Source organism: Pleurodeles waltl, chromosome 1_2 (genome assembly GCF_031143425.1).
Source record: "Pleurodeles waltl isolate 20211129_DDA chromosome 1_2, aPleWal1.hap1.20221129, whole genome shotgun sequence".
In the NCBI taxonomy this organism is placed as follows: Eukaryota; Metazoa; Chordata; class Amphibia; order Caudata; family Salamandridae; genus Pleurodeles; species Pleurodeles waltl.
Window position 1 is genome coordinate 573,614,356 of NC_090437.1, and position 17,146 is coordinate 573,631,501.

General features: G+C 43.2%; 1 protein-coding gene across 1 annotated transcript in view; it reads right to left on the bottom strand.

Moving 5' to 3' along the window:
- The window catches only part of LOC138301701 (bifunctional heparan sulfate N-deacetylase/N-sulfotransferase 3), a 546,324-nt gene extending 530,097 nt beyond the window's left edge, over positions 1-16,227 (bottom strand). The window contains exon 1 of the mRNA XM_069242218.1: positions 15,812-16,227. The gene's annotated coding sequence lies outside the window, so the exon portion shown is untranslated. The remainder of the gene's footprint in view (positions 1-15,811) is intronic.
- Between the last annotated feature and the right edge of the window lie 919 nt (positions 16,228-17,146).

Sequence of the window (17,146 nt, forward strand, 5' to 3'; positions counted from 1 at the left end):
CCTTGTTCATTAATAATAAAGACGTTTTTGTGGTCTTTTCTACTATTTTTGTGCCACATAATGGTGGCACCTTAAGGCTGCTGTCTGACCTCATCTCTTGGAACTGCTAGGAAAGTAATAGGAAAATATTGTTACCTGTCCCTAGGCTTTAAGTGTGTTGAAAAGGATGAAAAAGAGAGTGACCAAAGAAGCATAACTATGAATACTTCAAAAGAGACGCGGCCTTTGAAATGAAGGTTGTGTCCTAAAGCATGTGAACTAGAATGGCACAGCAGGCCACCTTACCCATATGTGGGTATTCCATGTGTGTTTTCTGTTACCGTATCTAAATATATCACACACACAAATACATACATCTTAAACAAGACAGAACTATCGCCATTGCAAGTGTTAGCACTAATTTTATTCAGAAATGTATTTTATTGTATTCAGTGTCAGTTAAATGAGTAACAAGAATTATATTGACATGAGAAACAACAATGATATTGTTTTGAATACTTAGAATTGATACTATACTGTCTCTTCTGAAAATAAGGAATTCTGAAAAAAAAATCTGGAAATAGCAGATTGTGTATTAAACACTACAAAAATCTATGGCAGAAGGAGTGTTCTTCTGAGTGTCTCAGTCACTACTGTTATCCTCTTCATATCGCTTTACTCTGCATTCCTTCCCTCTGCATTATTTTTTTGCTCATATTTTTCCCCTCATCTTTCTTTTTCCTTAAGCTTCTCATCTTTCTTTTTTTTTAATCTTCTCTATCTGCAAATCTCCCACTTCATTTCATTCATATTCAGCTTTTTAATCTCGTTTATTTTTTGCCTTCTCCTTTGTCTTCATCACTTCATCTCACAAACACATGCACTCCCCACACATACATATGCATCTACACACACACACACACACACACACACATATACATTTCTCTCACCTGTAAACATTCTAAATTATTTCCTTTGGTGCAGTCCATATTTCAACAGCTGTTTACCTCCTTCAATCAGTTTCCCGTAGCAATTGGAATATATGTGGTCATTGGCTGTGCGTTCTTCAGAGAGGCCAAGCACTGGATGATCATGTAACCTGAACACCTTTATGACCCAATGACAAGCAGTGTGAGTAACTTGCATTGCCTTCTGCCACAACTCCAGAGCTCTTTTGCAAAGTCATGAGGATAAATCCAGACCCTAAACTCACACTGGCTGTTAGTGACAACTTGGTCTAGGCTATTCAAGAAAAAAATGCTACATAAAACTAAAAACCACAGAAACACACCATCCAATAACAGGAAATGCTCCTAGGGAGTAGAGATAAACATAGCAGGTAACATGAAGTAAAAAGTTTGAAATATAAATTGGTTCTGCACCGCTGGCTTGGATTACCTCAAAGGTTCTAACGCTCATTAATGAGGAAACTTGTAAAATTAAGCGCATACATATATGCTCAAGCAGGAACTGGTTTCAATGTCAGTTTTTTTTATTACTAGTAGAGCAAATCACTGACAGGACCGCACACTTAAAGCCATGGCTGACATTTAAGCATTTGATGCAATTAACTATGCCAACATATTTGCCCCAGAGCAGCGACACACAATGCACCTTGCGGTCTACTCTCTCTATCTGATCTCAGACGATGGGCATGTGGAGGCCATCTGCGAGCATGCTGTATACTTTTATTTCCCCCAAACAATGCAAATGGTCTTTAGGCTTAAATGAATGCGGCTTTAATAGACAAATATTGGCAACGTACTGTATTAAAATTCCAATGCCTCAAAGGTCAGGGACTCTTTAGTACACCAGCAGAGGGATCAGACTTCCACAACTGTGTCCTTTTGCTTGCTAAAACAATTTGTTTGCATTTTGCACCTTTGGACTTGGAGTCCTTGTTCCTGGGCACACTCAAAAGGGAAAACTGTCTGTTACCAGGGCTGTAAAAAAATAATTATCCTAATGTTCTCCTTGTGTCAAGAGGAAACATAGAAAAAAGTGGTGAAAGTGGACAGAGTGAAAAGTGTAAAAGGGTTCTACACATTGCTTGCAGCATTACACGTCCTTCGTTTTACCTCAAAAGCAGCACTACAGAAGAGACACGGCTCTTCTAGTTCACCATAGTGTGGGAACGTTCTTAGGTTGATATTTTAATAATCACCTATTTGATGCTCGAAGCATATCAGGCTGAAAGCATAGGTTTACCTCTCCACAAAATACAACTTGAAGGATGCCCTTCTCTGTTATACATTGCACCTAACCCGAACGCAGACCGAAAGCTGTATATTTAACATTCTTAGATATTTTTTATCATCACAATACTTAAGGGACGAGCCATGCATGCATGTAATGAGGAGATAGAACATCCCTCAGGAAATGCCTGGTCTTAGAAAGCTGTTCAGCCGGCATCCTACTGCCCTTCTATAGTGAACGAATTTCCTGGTGACTTGGGGATGCTGCTTAGGTGCACTTTATCCCTTATCTCTTTGGCCAAAGTCAGACAATTCGTACTATGGAAGTCAACGCCACACTCGATTCCTGGAGCTCTACAGCTGAACAAAACAGAAGTTGTCATATGCATGTCATGGTATTAGTTTATGTCAGCTTCTGAATAAACAAAACTGATAATCCCATAACCACCACTTTTTGACACGGTGCCATGGCAGAGTATTATTGGTGGCTTTTAAAATCTGTCATGATATTTTAAGGGTGAAACCATGTTCAGTGATGTACAGTAGTGGTTAATGTGATTAAAGTAACTTAACCCCTCTCCATAGCTTGGAAACTTTGCAAGAATGTTTCACCAATTTTTGAAGAGACACTTTTTGAAAGTTCCAATATTACAATCATATAAAGATTGGTTAGGGTTTCACAAAGGAAGACAAAACCTACATTTGACACAAAATGGCTTTCAGCATCCATTTAAGCAAACACACATATGCAGCAACAGAAGGAAGCATATATGCAAGAGCAAACATTTTAATTCATTCAATGTTGACACAGTGCCCTTAACACGTTTATTTTCCAGTATCAGATTTTTGTGTGTAGACAAGTGATAGGAGTACGGGACAGAACTGTACATCAGACAATAGAAGGACATGGTACAGGGTCACAATAGCAGAAGTTGGGGTTCAGCGAATATCTGGGGTGAGACACAGACATCAGAGAAGACGGAATGGAACTTAGACATTGAAGAAGGTAGGAAGTAGACTTCAGTGGAGAGTGTGGAGAGTTTCAACACAAGGGCCAAGATTATGGTACTGGGGATATACAAGGTCAAATTTAAACAGGTGACCCATCACACGTGATTTCGACCCTGTGGGGTGTTTGGGGTCAGCCCTTGCAGAAAATCCAGACTTGTGGGTATAGTAATTTAAAGAAAGGCAGAAAAGTCCTTCGATGACTTGCAAATGGGTTGGGGCGGGATTTGGCATTTACAGAATGTGAAAAGTTAGACATCCGAAACCAGGAACTTGCACTGAAGCATTTGGACATTGGCAACAGAAGAATGAGCCACTTGGCCATTTGGAAGAGCCAGCCATAGGACTGGCACACTGCTGAGTGACAATACTTAAAGAGAGGGATTATGGAAATGTTTTCTGGAGCACACAGATGCAAGTGACACTAGTCTGGCAGCAGGGAAAGCATAGTCATCATTAACTGTTATGATTGTGCTCCAGAACTGGCAAATTGTGAGATGTTGCCTTCAAATATGTCATAAATTTCAGTTAGAAATATTGCAGAGTTCATGAAATGTTCATACCAAAACTCACACAAAATCAGAAATCTCATTGTGGCTTTTAGGAGAAAAAGTTAGACAGTGTTTTCCGTGGATCACATGGTATTTGGATACTTAGCACAAAAAATGGGGGTAAAAAAATAAGTTAATGGTCATTTGTGTATAAGTTTGCTCATAAGTCTCTTAGACATCTGGTTTTGCATGCAAAATGGCAGTTTTCAAGGTGGAAAATATTGCACTTTAGGTATAAACGAATGAAAAAAGGAAACCCTTGCAAATTTTGCAAAGTGCATGGATGAATACAATGTCAGATTTTTTCAAAGTGTAGCAAATGTGAATTCTTTAAACGTATTTGTATTATGCGAATTAAGATCGTCCCATTCCTTGGTGTGGAAATGACATAAATGGACTGCCCTGGCATACCAAAATCACAGAAGAAACTTACCTGATGTTTTTTCCATACAATTTTAAAGTCAATCGAGTATTACTAGAGCAGTGCATGTGAGAGTAGCCAAATATTTAGACTTAGATTTACTAATCGTTCACATACTGCAGCAAGTAACGTTACTGCGCTGCACTGCATGAAGTGGAGCGAGGTGAATAACAATATGTCACTGTTCACCTCTCTCCCTGCACTGTCAGTCTTGTGGCTGCCTAGTACCAGTGCAGGCACCATCGCTCAATTCCTCACTCCGTCGTTGGCAGGATTGTTTTTGTGTGCAAAAACAATCTTTGGAAGCATCTTCCTCTTTGCTGCAGATTGCAGCACACATGCAAAGAGGAAATAACAAGGAGGAATATCGACATTTCTACTCTGATGCGAAGGTCAGGTAGGCACGCCACTTTGGAGCAAACCCAGATTGACTGACTTTAGTAAATATGAGAATGAGTCAAAATACGTGGATGGGTGCATGAGAACACCCATGGAACACCTCCCAGATGCACTGTAACACACTTAGGCCCATATTTATACTTTTTGTAGCGTCACATTTGCGTCATTTTCTGACGCAAAAGCAGCGCAAACTTACAAAATACAATTGGCCCGTATTTATACTTTTTTTAGCGCCGCATTTGCGCCGCTTTTTGAAGCAAAACGGCGCAAACCTACAAAATACAATGGTATTTTGCAAGTTTGCGCTGTTTTTGCTTCAAAAAACGACGCAAATGTGCCGCAAAAAATGTATAATTACGGGCCAATTGTATTTTGTAAGTTTGCGCCGATTTTGCGTCAAAAAACGACGCAAATGCGGCGCTAAAACAGTGTAAATATGGGCCTTATTGTTCTACAAAGACACGCAAATCCACATAAGTTGGGCTTTGTGTGGCTTTGTAAATACTGAAATACAGTTTGTGTCATGGCTGTGCCCAAAAAAGTGGCGCACCCACAACGCATAACGTTAGTAAATCTGCGTCCTAGTTTCAGAGTTACTGCCTCGGAGCAGTCTTCACTGGCAAAAAAATTGTACAAAAAGCGCAAGCAGTCAAAAAAAATATTTAAATACGTGAAACGCATTAATCAGGATCCATGTATGATTACGCTCATATTAAAGATAGCTGCCTGTTCCTTGTGTGGAAATGGGATGTAGCACAATTGTGAGGGAAGAATAAAGGCACACGTAATTCAGATGTATCCATAAGCAAAGAGCCTAGATAAATATGTAGATAAGCACAGGGTACATGCCAGGGTGCTAGAAGTGTAGAACTTGCTGCCAGGGTAACCATGCATCATTGGCAAGCAGCATGTTAATGTTGTGTTTATAGATACTGCTTTATGGGAGAGACCCTGATTCAACTGTGTCATCAAAGGGGTATACGGCTTAAAGGTGGCAGTTTCAATTTTATCTGCTTAGCCTAGGATTAGCTTGTTTTATTTGCCCATAATATGTGTGGCAGTTAATGGAGACGGACCTCGGGCTCAGGAGACTTTAAAACATTCCTTGAGTGAACCGTGTTCTCCCGTGACAGGAATGTGGAATTAAGGGCCACGGTTTGGCGCTATTTTTAGAGCGGGATAATACCATATTGGAAACTCCTGTGCGGTGTTGTCCCAGTATTACCCAAAGAATGCACTGTGGGGAAACCTGCTGCTGGCTGTAGATTAAGAGATCACATCTATTTTTGCGTGGTTCACATGTGCCAGCGCGGACGCGTAAAGCGCTATCTTAGAGCTACACAGGGTTAGCCTGGGCCACTAGCAAGAACCCATTTTGTACATGTGCAAAATCGGAGCTCTAAGCGCGTTTTTCGTTTTTCGAGGAATTGTGCCGTCTGTCGTCATGGTCAGCCTGGGACAGATAATAACCCCAGCCAACAAACTAAAAGTACCCCCATTAGCGAATCTGATAGGTACAAAGTGGCCCACATTTCCAAAGCTGGGCAGTTTTGAACTTGTGAAGACAAACATGTGTTTTGCAAAACAGGCCAACTGCATGTGTTTATACTTGCTGAAGGCAATGTTTGTGGTAATATCATGGAAATAAATGGTAAAAACTGGCCCACTAGACCATAAACAGGCCCATAATCAGCCACAAAATCAGCTCGCACACTTGCCCGGCAGACTAGCTCTATGAGCACTGGCAGCTTGCCCTGTAGGCCAGTCCAGCGCTATCGTGAATGCACTTGTTCTGTAGCTCCCAGAGGCAGAGCATGTGCTACAGCCCTTAGGTCCTAGGTTGACCAATTTACTGGTTCTCCCAAAGTTATGAGTAGCCTTATTGAGAGCAAATGTGTGTGACCCAAGTGATGCACCATCACATGTCAAATGCTCCAAAGTACAGACATAAAGCATGCATAACCCACTCATCTATTCATTTCGTTTAGTACAACTAGTTAGAACGGAATATCCAAGATGCTCTCCTTTGCTCATGGAATAAAGGGAACAAGTCATTAAATAGATGGGGGGACTAACTAGTATACTAAATATGTGATGCCACAGAACCACAGGATGGGATCTCATAGGAAATCATTTGACCGACATATTTATCATACTTTGCAATTTAATGAAAATGTATTATGTTTCTACACCAACTGATGATACTAAGGGGCATATTTATACTCTGTTTGCGCCAGAATTGCGTCGTTTTTTTTTACGCAATTCCGACGCAAAACTAACTCCATATTTATACTTTGGCGTTAGACGCGTGTAGCGCCAAAGTCGATGGAGTTTGCGTCATTTTTTAGCGTGGACACCTACTTTGCGTTTATGATATGCAAGGTAGGCGTTCCCGTCTAAAAAATTGACTCCGAGGCATGTGCGCCGTATTTACACTCCCGGGCAAAATTCACGCCCGGGAGTGGGCGGGTCAAAAAAAAATGACGTCCAACCGCTTTTGCGCCGTTTTTTAGCGCCTGGTCAGGGCAGGCGTTAAGGGACCTGTGGGCTCGGAAGGAGCCCAGAGGTGCCCTCCCATGCCCCCAGGGACACCCCCTGCCACCCTTGCCCACCCCAGGAGGGCACCCAAGGCTGGTGGGACACATCCCAGGGACATTAAGGTAAGTTCAGGTAAGTATTTTTTTATTTATTTTTTTGTGGCATAGGGGGGCCTGATTTGTGCCCCCCTACATGCCACTATGCCCAATGACCATGCCCAGGGGACATAAGTCCCCTGGGCATGGCCATTGGGCAAGGGGGCATGACTCCTGTCTTTGTTAAGACAGGAGTCATTTCAATGGAAGTTGGGAGTTGAAAAAAATGGCGCAAATCGGGTTGAGGCAAAAAATTTGCCTCAGCCTGACTTGCCCCATTTTTTGGCGCCCAAGCTCCATATCCCCCTACGCCGGCGCTGCCTGGTGTACGTCCTTTTTTTTCACGCACACCAGGCAGCGCCGGCGGCTAACGCCGGCTAACGTCATTGAATAAATACGGCGCCCGCATGGCGCTTCAGAATGGCATTAGCCGGCGCTAATTTTTTTGACGCAAAACTGCGTTATCGCAGTTTTGCGTCAAAAAGTATAAATATGGACCTAAGATTTAAAAAAAATATATATTTTCGTAACCTAGATAGGGAAAGGAGTTTCTCTTCTATTTATGAGTGGAAAATTCCAGCCTGAGGTGATACAACAGTTCTCGATAGATGGGCGTCCATTTGGAGACAGTTATATACAGAACTTTGATATTGTCAACAGCTTTGGAAGCCACGCATAAGAGCTCATATCGTGTTCTAGCATTAATAGGAATTTAATTCTACTCACTTAAAAATAAAGTGAAATGATGTGGTTGAATTTATATAAAGTGTTAATAAGGCTGGTTGTGGAATGGAGTACAGCTTATGATGGTGCAATAGTAGATCAGAGAGCACCCTAGAAAGACAGTGTTTCTAGAAATCGAATCTGGAAATAAAGAAGTTCTTTACTGAGGTTTTTAATTGGCCTGGAGTAAGAACATGACTATTTTTTCGAGGGCACGGAGTAAGACATTTTCAGACCCTGTGACCTTGTTTGTGTGTGAGATAATTGTGAGGGCAGGTTCAAAAGTGAACCCCAGGAGCTTCATTGTGGGGTACAGAGCAGCAGAAAAGTTTTTCAGTTTCTATGAATTCCGGAGAGAGAAATCAATTGAGGGGTGAAGAGGAAGATCTCTGTTGTCTGGGGATTAAGCATAAGCAGATTCTATGTCATCCATCTTGGCAGTTCCTCAAGGCAGGATGGTAGAGTGAGGGTGTCTTTTACTGTATACTTTCAGGTAAAGTTGAGAGTCATCCATATGTTGGTGTCCAGAGACAACTGGGTTATGCTTGACAGTGTCATATTTCTATGGTCAGGGCTGCAGACACTACAAAGCAGCATCGCCCTTCCAGAAGTGTAGTACCCAGTACGGGACGTTAGGTGTCTGTGAAGAAGAAAGAAAAACATTCCAAAAGTTGGTCATAAAAGCGAGTGTAGTGCATTAAGGTTTGTGTTCGCCTGCCATGACCAGTTTGGACAAAGGCCACCAACAAGTCTAAAAGACCAAATAAACAAATGGATCCTCTGTCAAGGCGCTATGCACATTAGCCAGTCATTTCGAGATGGTAATTTCAGTGGTGAAACCAGATCAGAAATCAGACTAATAGTTTGTTAACAAATGTTTCCTGCCAGTTACATTGTTCGATCGAGTGACACGTGTCTATTTAATGCTTTTCAAAGCCCTGGGAATTTCCATACAGTCCAAAAGTTTTATATTTGATATGTACCGAAGTTGTTTTTTTTCACATGTATGTGAGAAAAGCCAGTAAACCTATGTATAATATGCACGTGCTAGTTTATAATTCACACACTCGTGTAAGTTTTTCAGCAACATGCAATGCATGTTTATGGAACTACTTGAGTCTACATTTGCAAATGTATGCATTGGTTTCCTAATATTCAGTCATACCTACTATAAACAAGAAAGTGCTTTAAGATCCTATATATATAATTATTGTTAGGGTATTTTCTTTGATATTCATTACTCGTTAAGTTGATATCAGTGTGCTATGGAACAAATGCAGTTTTCCTTTCAGACTCTGTAGGATTTATGATGATGCCATATTTATAATACGATTCTGGAGTGATATCCTGACTGAGTACGCCGCCCAGAAAAACAAATAAAATGAATATTAGAAAAGACATTTGAAAATAAAAATATGTAATTGATGCCATAGTATAAATGACTGAGTTGCAACACTATAAACAAATAGAATGTGTTTTTGTATCTTAAATTTAAATGCGACGTTTCACTGGGTAAATCAAATATTTGGGTTTTTGAATAATGTATGTTTTAGCGATAATGCCCAGGACATATTGAGAAATTGCTTTTATGTGCAGCCATGAAAGCTTTTCCTTAGCAGTGTCTACTTATATTAACTATTTCTATAGCCACCTAACACATACTCAATCAAGGCTTGTTCCTTGAACATCTAAACCTAAATACTGTTGGGGCTCAGGGCCCACGCAAAATGACACCTATGATGTAGCCAGTACAGCAAAGAGACCCTAAGTGGCGGTCACCTATCCTTGGAAGAAACACTGAGCAGTGATCACCAATCCAGGCCAGAAGCACTGAGTGGTGGACACTAATCCACGTGAGAAACATTAAGCAGTGGTTATCAATCAAGGTCAGAAACACCAAATGATGGTCACCAATCATTGACAGAAACATTGCACGGTAATCAGCAATGCAGGTCAGAAACACTGAGTGGTGATCACCAGTCCAAGTCTGAAACTTCAAATGATGGTCACCAATCCCTGACAGAGACACTGAGCAGTGATCACCAATCTATGTCAGAAACACTGAGTGGTGGTCACTAGTCCACTTCAGAAACAGTGGACAGTGCTCCTCAGTCCACATCAAAAACACTCAGCAGTGGTCACCAGTCCTTGGCAAATACACTGAGCAAATGTCACTGATTCGTGTCAGAAATACTGAGCAGTGGTGGCCAAGCTTTGGCATAACTACTGAGCGCCGACTGCTGCTTTGTGCTTCTGAGATGTGATGTTCATAGCAGGTGCACTAATTTCCTGAGTTACAGGGTTAGTGCACACACTGTAGGCAGCACAACGTCTCCTAAGTGGCAGCATGGCTCCTTCTGTGCTTGTGTGCAAGTGCATATTAAGTTCATGTTGTGGGCACTGCTTGTCTAAGGACTGGTTAGATCATGTCTACAATGGAAGGAGATTCAGGGCTAACAAAATGTCTCATGGGGAAGACGTTTGAATAGTGCTAATGTTTAAGGCATAATGGAAGCTGTAGAAGTGCCAGTAGCCTGTAACTTAGGGTGTCTTAACCCGAGCACGCAGCAGCCTAAGAACTAGTACATCTGGCTTCTAGGGTTGTTTTTGTAATGCTTACCGCACATGTTAAGAATCAGTAGGAAAGCTTTTAGACACAAGCGAGGTCAAGCTCCGTGGCTTCTGCTAGTGTGGACATTGCATTTTGGCATTTGCATTGCACTCATTATTTGATTAGCATGGCCTTGCCATGGGAATTGCACCTTTGTACACACAGATCATCTCCCACTTTGGGGCATACGGCACCAAAACAAGATAGAAACTGTGCGCCTTGGCCCAAGCAACCTAGATAGGGATTTCAGGGTCCACCTGAGCCCTGCAAGACTAAGAGACGCAAGACCAGAGGAACCCAGAGAGGCCAGCATAGCCAAGACCCCTAACAACAGTTTCAACTACAGTATTAAAAACGTATTCATCTACGTCCTTGCAACTTCCTAATAGACTCTGGGACCGCCAGGGGTAATGTGGCGTCCGTACCGCCAACAGGCTGGGGGTACGGAGACCCTTATTACGACCGCGGTGGTAGTGCCACGGTCACACCGCTGGGGCCGGCGGTTTCCTGCCGTTTTAGCCCCGGCAGTGATAATCCACCAGGGCAGCGCTGCAAGCAGCGCTGCCCTGGGGATTATGACTCCCCTACCGCCACCCTGTTTCTGGCGGTTTGCACTGCCAGGAAGAGGCTGGCGGTAAGGGGTGTCCTGGGGCCCCTGGCATGTGCAGTGCAGGGGCCCCCTAACAGGGCCCTGGGCAGCTTTTCACTGTCTGCATAGCAGACAGTGAAAAGCGCGACGGGTGCTACTGCACCCGTCGCACGGCCGCAACACCGCCGGCTCCATTAGGAGCCGGCTCCTATGTTGCGGACTCATCCCTGCCAGCCCAGCGGGGATGTCGTAATGGGGTCTGCATGAGTGCGGCCGCATTCTGTCTCTGAATTACCGCAACACTTTCTGCTGTGTTGCTTGCTTAGGCAACTCAATCGAAAGAGCATCTACTGCCATATGTTTGTCGGATTTGGAAGCTCTTTTGTCTGTGTTGTTAAACACTTTCGCCTGATCTGTGTGAACTACAGGTCAGATCTAGAGCCATGTCCTGGCTCCTAGCACATGATCTGAATAGCCATGGCACTATGGGAGGAAAGGGCGTAGAAAGTACACATGAAATGTCTTTCACAAGATACCGTGCACACTTCTGTCTTCCAGATGACTCCTACTTGAACATCACAGATGCAAAGCACTTAATGGCTCGCTCAAAAATAAACTTATATGCCATAACCTATGGGAATAATGATTCACTACAAAGGAAAAGGGAGTACTGAAGCAGTGGACGTATGCTCGCATGCATATGTGTCTGTGTATATATTTATATATGCAAGTAAGTGTGATGTGTGTACGTATGTCCGTATGTATCGAGGCGTGTGTGTATGCTTCTATGAGTGAATACGTGAATGCCAGCATTAATATGTTTCCGTATGCATGCTTGTATGTATGTTTGTATGAATGCACACCTTTTATTATATGTACTCAGATATATGATGTCTATTAGTGCGATCAAGCTCTTGTGAGGTCCGTATATGGTATGTGTTCATGCCATCCCTTGCACAAAGATGATTCCATTCAGCTAGGTATCTGCCATTTTAAAGCATCTCGATAACTATAGGCATCAAATAATATCCATGACTGCCATCTTTAAGCGTAGGATGGCACCCAGATAAGTCCACGTAGGTACCCTTACTCCCATGAACCTAATTCACTGAGGAAGCTCTTTCTAGAGTTTGCACCGTGACCGGGAGCACTCCTGGACACTCCCCACTGTTATCAGCCCAGAACCCCGAGCCACACAGAATTGAAATAGTTTGCCCAGGGTGATGTCACAGACTGGTGAAGCTAGAAAGCCAAGGTTAGACCCCCAGATCAGACGAAACCAGTCGCCAGTCTTACCATCGAGCGTGTCCCTTCACCTATTGCCTCTATTCGTAGTCAGCATCTCTGTAGCAACCATTGCACAAACCAAGACAACTGTATTCTGCTGCAAATAGAAGCTCAAATTAAGTGACCCAGTCAAAAAACAGGGGCGCAGCTGGAGGAAAACTGGTGCTGGGCCTTCCTCAGTAATTTTTAGAGTTGTACTGCTTGAGTCAATGTTACCGAGGAACATCTTCAAGAAACAGGCAGGGGCAAATACTAGCGGTTTAACTTTAATATGCTAGTGCATGAAAATACGACCATGAAGTAATGCTGTTTGACTGATCTGCCTGCACAAGTGCTGTTTAGGATATTAAAATGAAATCTACTGGCTCTGCCCATGCTCTTGGGGGTGGGGAATAGCAAAGCAGGGTTGATTTCTATATAGAATACATTAAGGAGATAAAGAACAAACGTGACAAGCAGTGTGATGATGCTTCAGTGCACTTTTTGGATATAAAATTGTCTCTTTTGCATTCCAATGGAAACACTTCGTAGAGGCCAGGAATATTCACCAAACAGCCAATAGCATGAGATGAGAGAATATTACTCCTGTGAGTGGAGCGAAAACTCACTGTATATCTTAAAGAATGTGTAGTCTTAGTTCATTCGGACAGCTCCGTTGTGAACCCATACACAAAAAGGGCATGTCAATAGGCACTTTAACAGAAATCTTGTGGCAATTAATGGCAACGGAGGACAGGCATATATGTTCTAAAATTGACAGAAAATATGATAGATTACATTACAATCATCTTAATTACCATCCTCTGAAATAACGTCATGTTAGAATTTCTTGCTTCGTTATTTCCTTTTTTCTCATTTATTTCCTTCCTCCACTCTACCCTTCTGTTCTTTCTGTTAACTCATTCATTTATTCAGTTCTTCACATCATCTTCTTACCTTATTTGCTGGCTAAACAGCAACCTTTGTTTTTCTCTCTCTTTCTTCCTTCATGTCATTTCTCCTACCTTTCACTTAATCGTCCTTTCTTCTTTTCTTTGCACCATCCCACACTCACTTCTTCCTTTCTTGCTCTCTCTCTCCCTCTCTCGCTCCGTTGTTCCTTTCTCCCATTATTTCACCCTTCATTTTCTCTTCATTGATTTATTCATTCCTCTTTCCTTCCTTCCATTTTCCTTATTTTTTCTGACGTTCTGCTCCTCCTTTATTGATATTATCGTGTCTCATACTAGTATGAATCCCTCAGAAGGAGATCTGCAGTTGGTATTCCCCTTAAGGGATGTACACAACACATGCTCACAATATGTGCCTATGGCTGCCATACACCTGTTCCTGCCTACAGTGAAGAGAGGACCTACGATGCACCTGTGCTTTGGATACACGCCACAGACTTCAATGAAGAACATCCCTTGCTGAGTCGGAGGAGGGGCCATGACTCACGAGAAGTGAAGCCTTGAGAGGGTTATGATTTTCTTCCTCCACCAATAGCCCTAACAAAGAGCATATGATGCTCTGCATATCATTTATGACATGGCATTTGTTTCTTGTGCATTTGCTTTAACAAATTATGTTTTACCAAAACCAGGACACAAAGGATCAAATTTGTGCAGCAAGGTAAAATCACAATGCAGTGATATGTGAATATTATTAGGGTTGTTTCCATGTGTGACGTACTTCTTACATGCAAGCTGTGAAGCAGGAAAAGCTGTTTTTCTCATGTCAATTTTTCTCTACTGTGCTAATAAACTCAAATTTGTTTTTTGATTTGTACCAATAAATATGGGTGTTTATATGCTAATCAATAAGAATGAAGAATACAAATAGAACCAAAAGACAAGAAAGCAATCACCATGGGCTCTTCAGGTAAGCAGCCATGCATGAAAGTCAAACATTTTCACGGCAACAGTAATTTGATTGGGGTGATGTGTCCTTCGATTTTAAGATCGACGGAAAAGCGTGCAAATGCCAAGCACGGCGTCCACACACACGCACATTCAGTCACCACGCCGTTCTAGGCTTCTGCCTAAATTCGTCCCCAAAAAGGACTCCGTGGCTGATAATGTCACCGCTGCTTATTTTTGTCCTGGTACAGCTATCGGAAGGAGCACGCACAGCTTTATAGGGCACAACCCTCAATTGGCACCAACGGTGCTGTGGTTCGAATGGCCACCAGAGAGCAGCAGTGTCACACATTGCAATCAGAAAGTTCGGTGTTTTGGGCCGCAAGCATGGAGCGGCCAGCAACTGCTTCAGCTAATAAATTCAATGTTACAGATCAGGATTGTGTTAATGGGGCCGCGATACGCACTTCGTGCTGGAAGTCCTAATGTACGAGCCAGACCTTCTGCAGATAGGGTTTCTTCTTCGATTACAGTTAAATTGCAGGGCAGAAACAACAATTAACCAATTAGTCCATCTTTGGTACATGATGCTCACGCAACCCAAGCATACATTTTCTTGGTGCACAAAACATCAACAGTACATATTGCACTGAGACTTTATATTCCGCGTACGGTATCCTTATGCATAGGATTGCCAGGTAACAAGTCGCCTACACTTTAATAATGATAACTACACTTAAAGAATGCATTAAGTCGTTCGTACATGATAAAATACTCGTATTGATTTTATTGGTGGACCCTTGTGTAAATGCCGTGCTACAAATATATTGCACTTTCCATAACAGTGAACACCTGTATGTAACCTGTTCCTAAGGTCAGTTTTTGTATAGTAGACTGATTAATACAATTTAGTATTTTCCGCAAGATCAACCAGTTTGTTGAAGTGGAAAGTACGGATTGGAGTCCCTGGACCATATATAATAAAGCATTTTACCATAAAAACGAAAACGAAACTGTGAAAACTCCTTGATGCATCAGCCCCCCGCCCCTTAGTACCTCCTGTTTGTTTACCCATCACCACTGCCGTGGTGCCCGAGTGCACATTGTTAATCCAAGCCTATTAAACAAAACCCTCTTCCACTGCTGAAGCTGACTGGCGGCGCTGGCCTTCCCACGCGTGCCCGCGCCGAGGGAGAGTAGGAAACTTGTCTGCAATACCAAGAGGCGTCTGATGCCAGTCATTACTGTGCGTACTTACCTAGAAGACGGAACCCAAAGCATAAAGACTGATTCGAAAACATTTATTCAGAAGTGGAAACGCGCTTTAGTCAGGGAAGGAAATGAATCATTTTTGGAGCGAAACGGAACATGTTTATGTGTAATTCTGGAATCTATTTCTCAGGGTTTAACTTTGTACTCTCGATGGGGGCTGGTGGGTGTGTGTTTCGGTAAAAATAACGCACAGAGTAAAATGTGATTCCGACATGTCTGAAGATGTGTCATCTACCCGTCTTCGCCCCTCGCCCGAAATCAAGCACACATACCCATCAGCTTGGCACAGAGGCGACTCTATGTACCTTAGAGTGAAGTGCCGCATCCACATGTTATAGTCCTTCTTGCTGCAGGTCCTTGCTGGCTTTCGGCAGGGCGAAGGAGCCAGTCTGTTCTCCGGAAGAAGAAGAAACTTTCACCAGACCACCCAAACTCCCGCAACCAGCGGACGCCCCTACTTCCCGACAGCGTCAGATGTGCCAAACCAAGCACCGGGCACAGAAGGGAAGGAACGGCGAGAAGAAGGAGCAGCAGATCCGGCTGGCAGGTCCAGCGAGGTCAGGTGTGTCGGAGAGCAGCTTTTGGCCGAGTCGCTGTCCTTGGTGCCGGCTAAGCTGATGCAGGGCGGGCTGAGCAGCGCTTTTAGCAGCGGGAGAGATGGAGGATGCTTCTGCCGCCGGAGCCTCCTCCGCTCCTCCTCCTCCTCCTGCCCCCGCTCCTCCCCAGCCCGAGATGGGATGGGAGGAAGCGCAGCCAGAGAAGGCGGTAATTGGTCAGCAGAGCCCGGCCCTTGTCCAATGGTCTCCTCAGAATCCGCACGGGCGACTGGGCTGAGGGGACCTGCTGCTTCTTTGCTTGTCCCAGGCGGGCCGGGGATCTGCACAGAAGACGCACATATTGTGTCTGCTCCCCATGTCCCTGTCAGATGTGGCTGTCCGTCTTTGTACTTGAGGCGAAGCACTGCAAATGTTTAAACTCCTCACAGAAAGCAAAAATACACCGAAACAAGCTAATTTTCATGGAAGAAGCACAGGGGTATCTACAGAACAATTATTCTTTTAATAAACATACACATTTTTCTGTGAACACATCACTGTTTTAACTTTTGTATCACGGCGTGGCTTATGAAAAAGATGCAGCTATACCTTGATTTTTAAGCCTTCCCTACTTAGAGAAGATTGACCGTTGGCAGGATACCACACAGTCGAAAACGCATGATTTCCAGACGAATGCCATATTTATACTTTTTTAGCGGCGCATTTGCGCCGCTTTTTGATGCAAAAACGGCGCAAACTTACAAAATACAATTGTATTTTGTACGTTTGCACTGCTTTTGCGTCATAAAATGACGTAAACGAGGTGCTAAAAAACTATAAATATGGGCCTCAGAATGCGCTCAGCCCTTTCCGAGTCTCCTTTGTGAGCTTCCTGGGATGCATCGGGAGCAGTGTAGTCTCTAGAGTCAGGATTGACTTCCTGCACAAAAACAACCCTGCCTACATTGCCTCTAGGCAGCAATTTGTGTACCAGCGCAGGGGGAAAGGACATGAATGCACTGTATTTCCTAAATACTATGCATTCCTGCCCTTTTATATTGGCGTAGGGCAGTGTAGCAAGAAGACTTGCGGCGCTGCCCCACG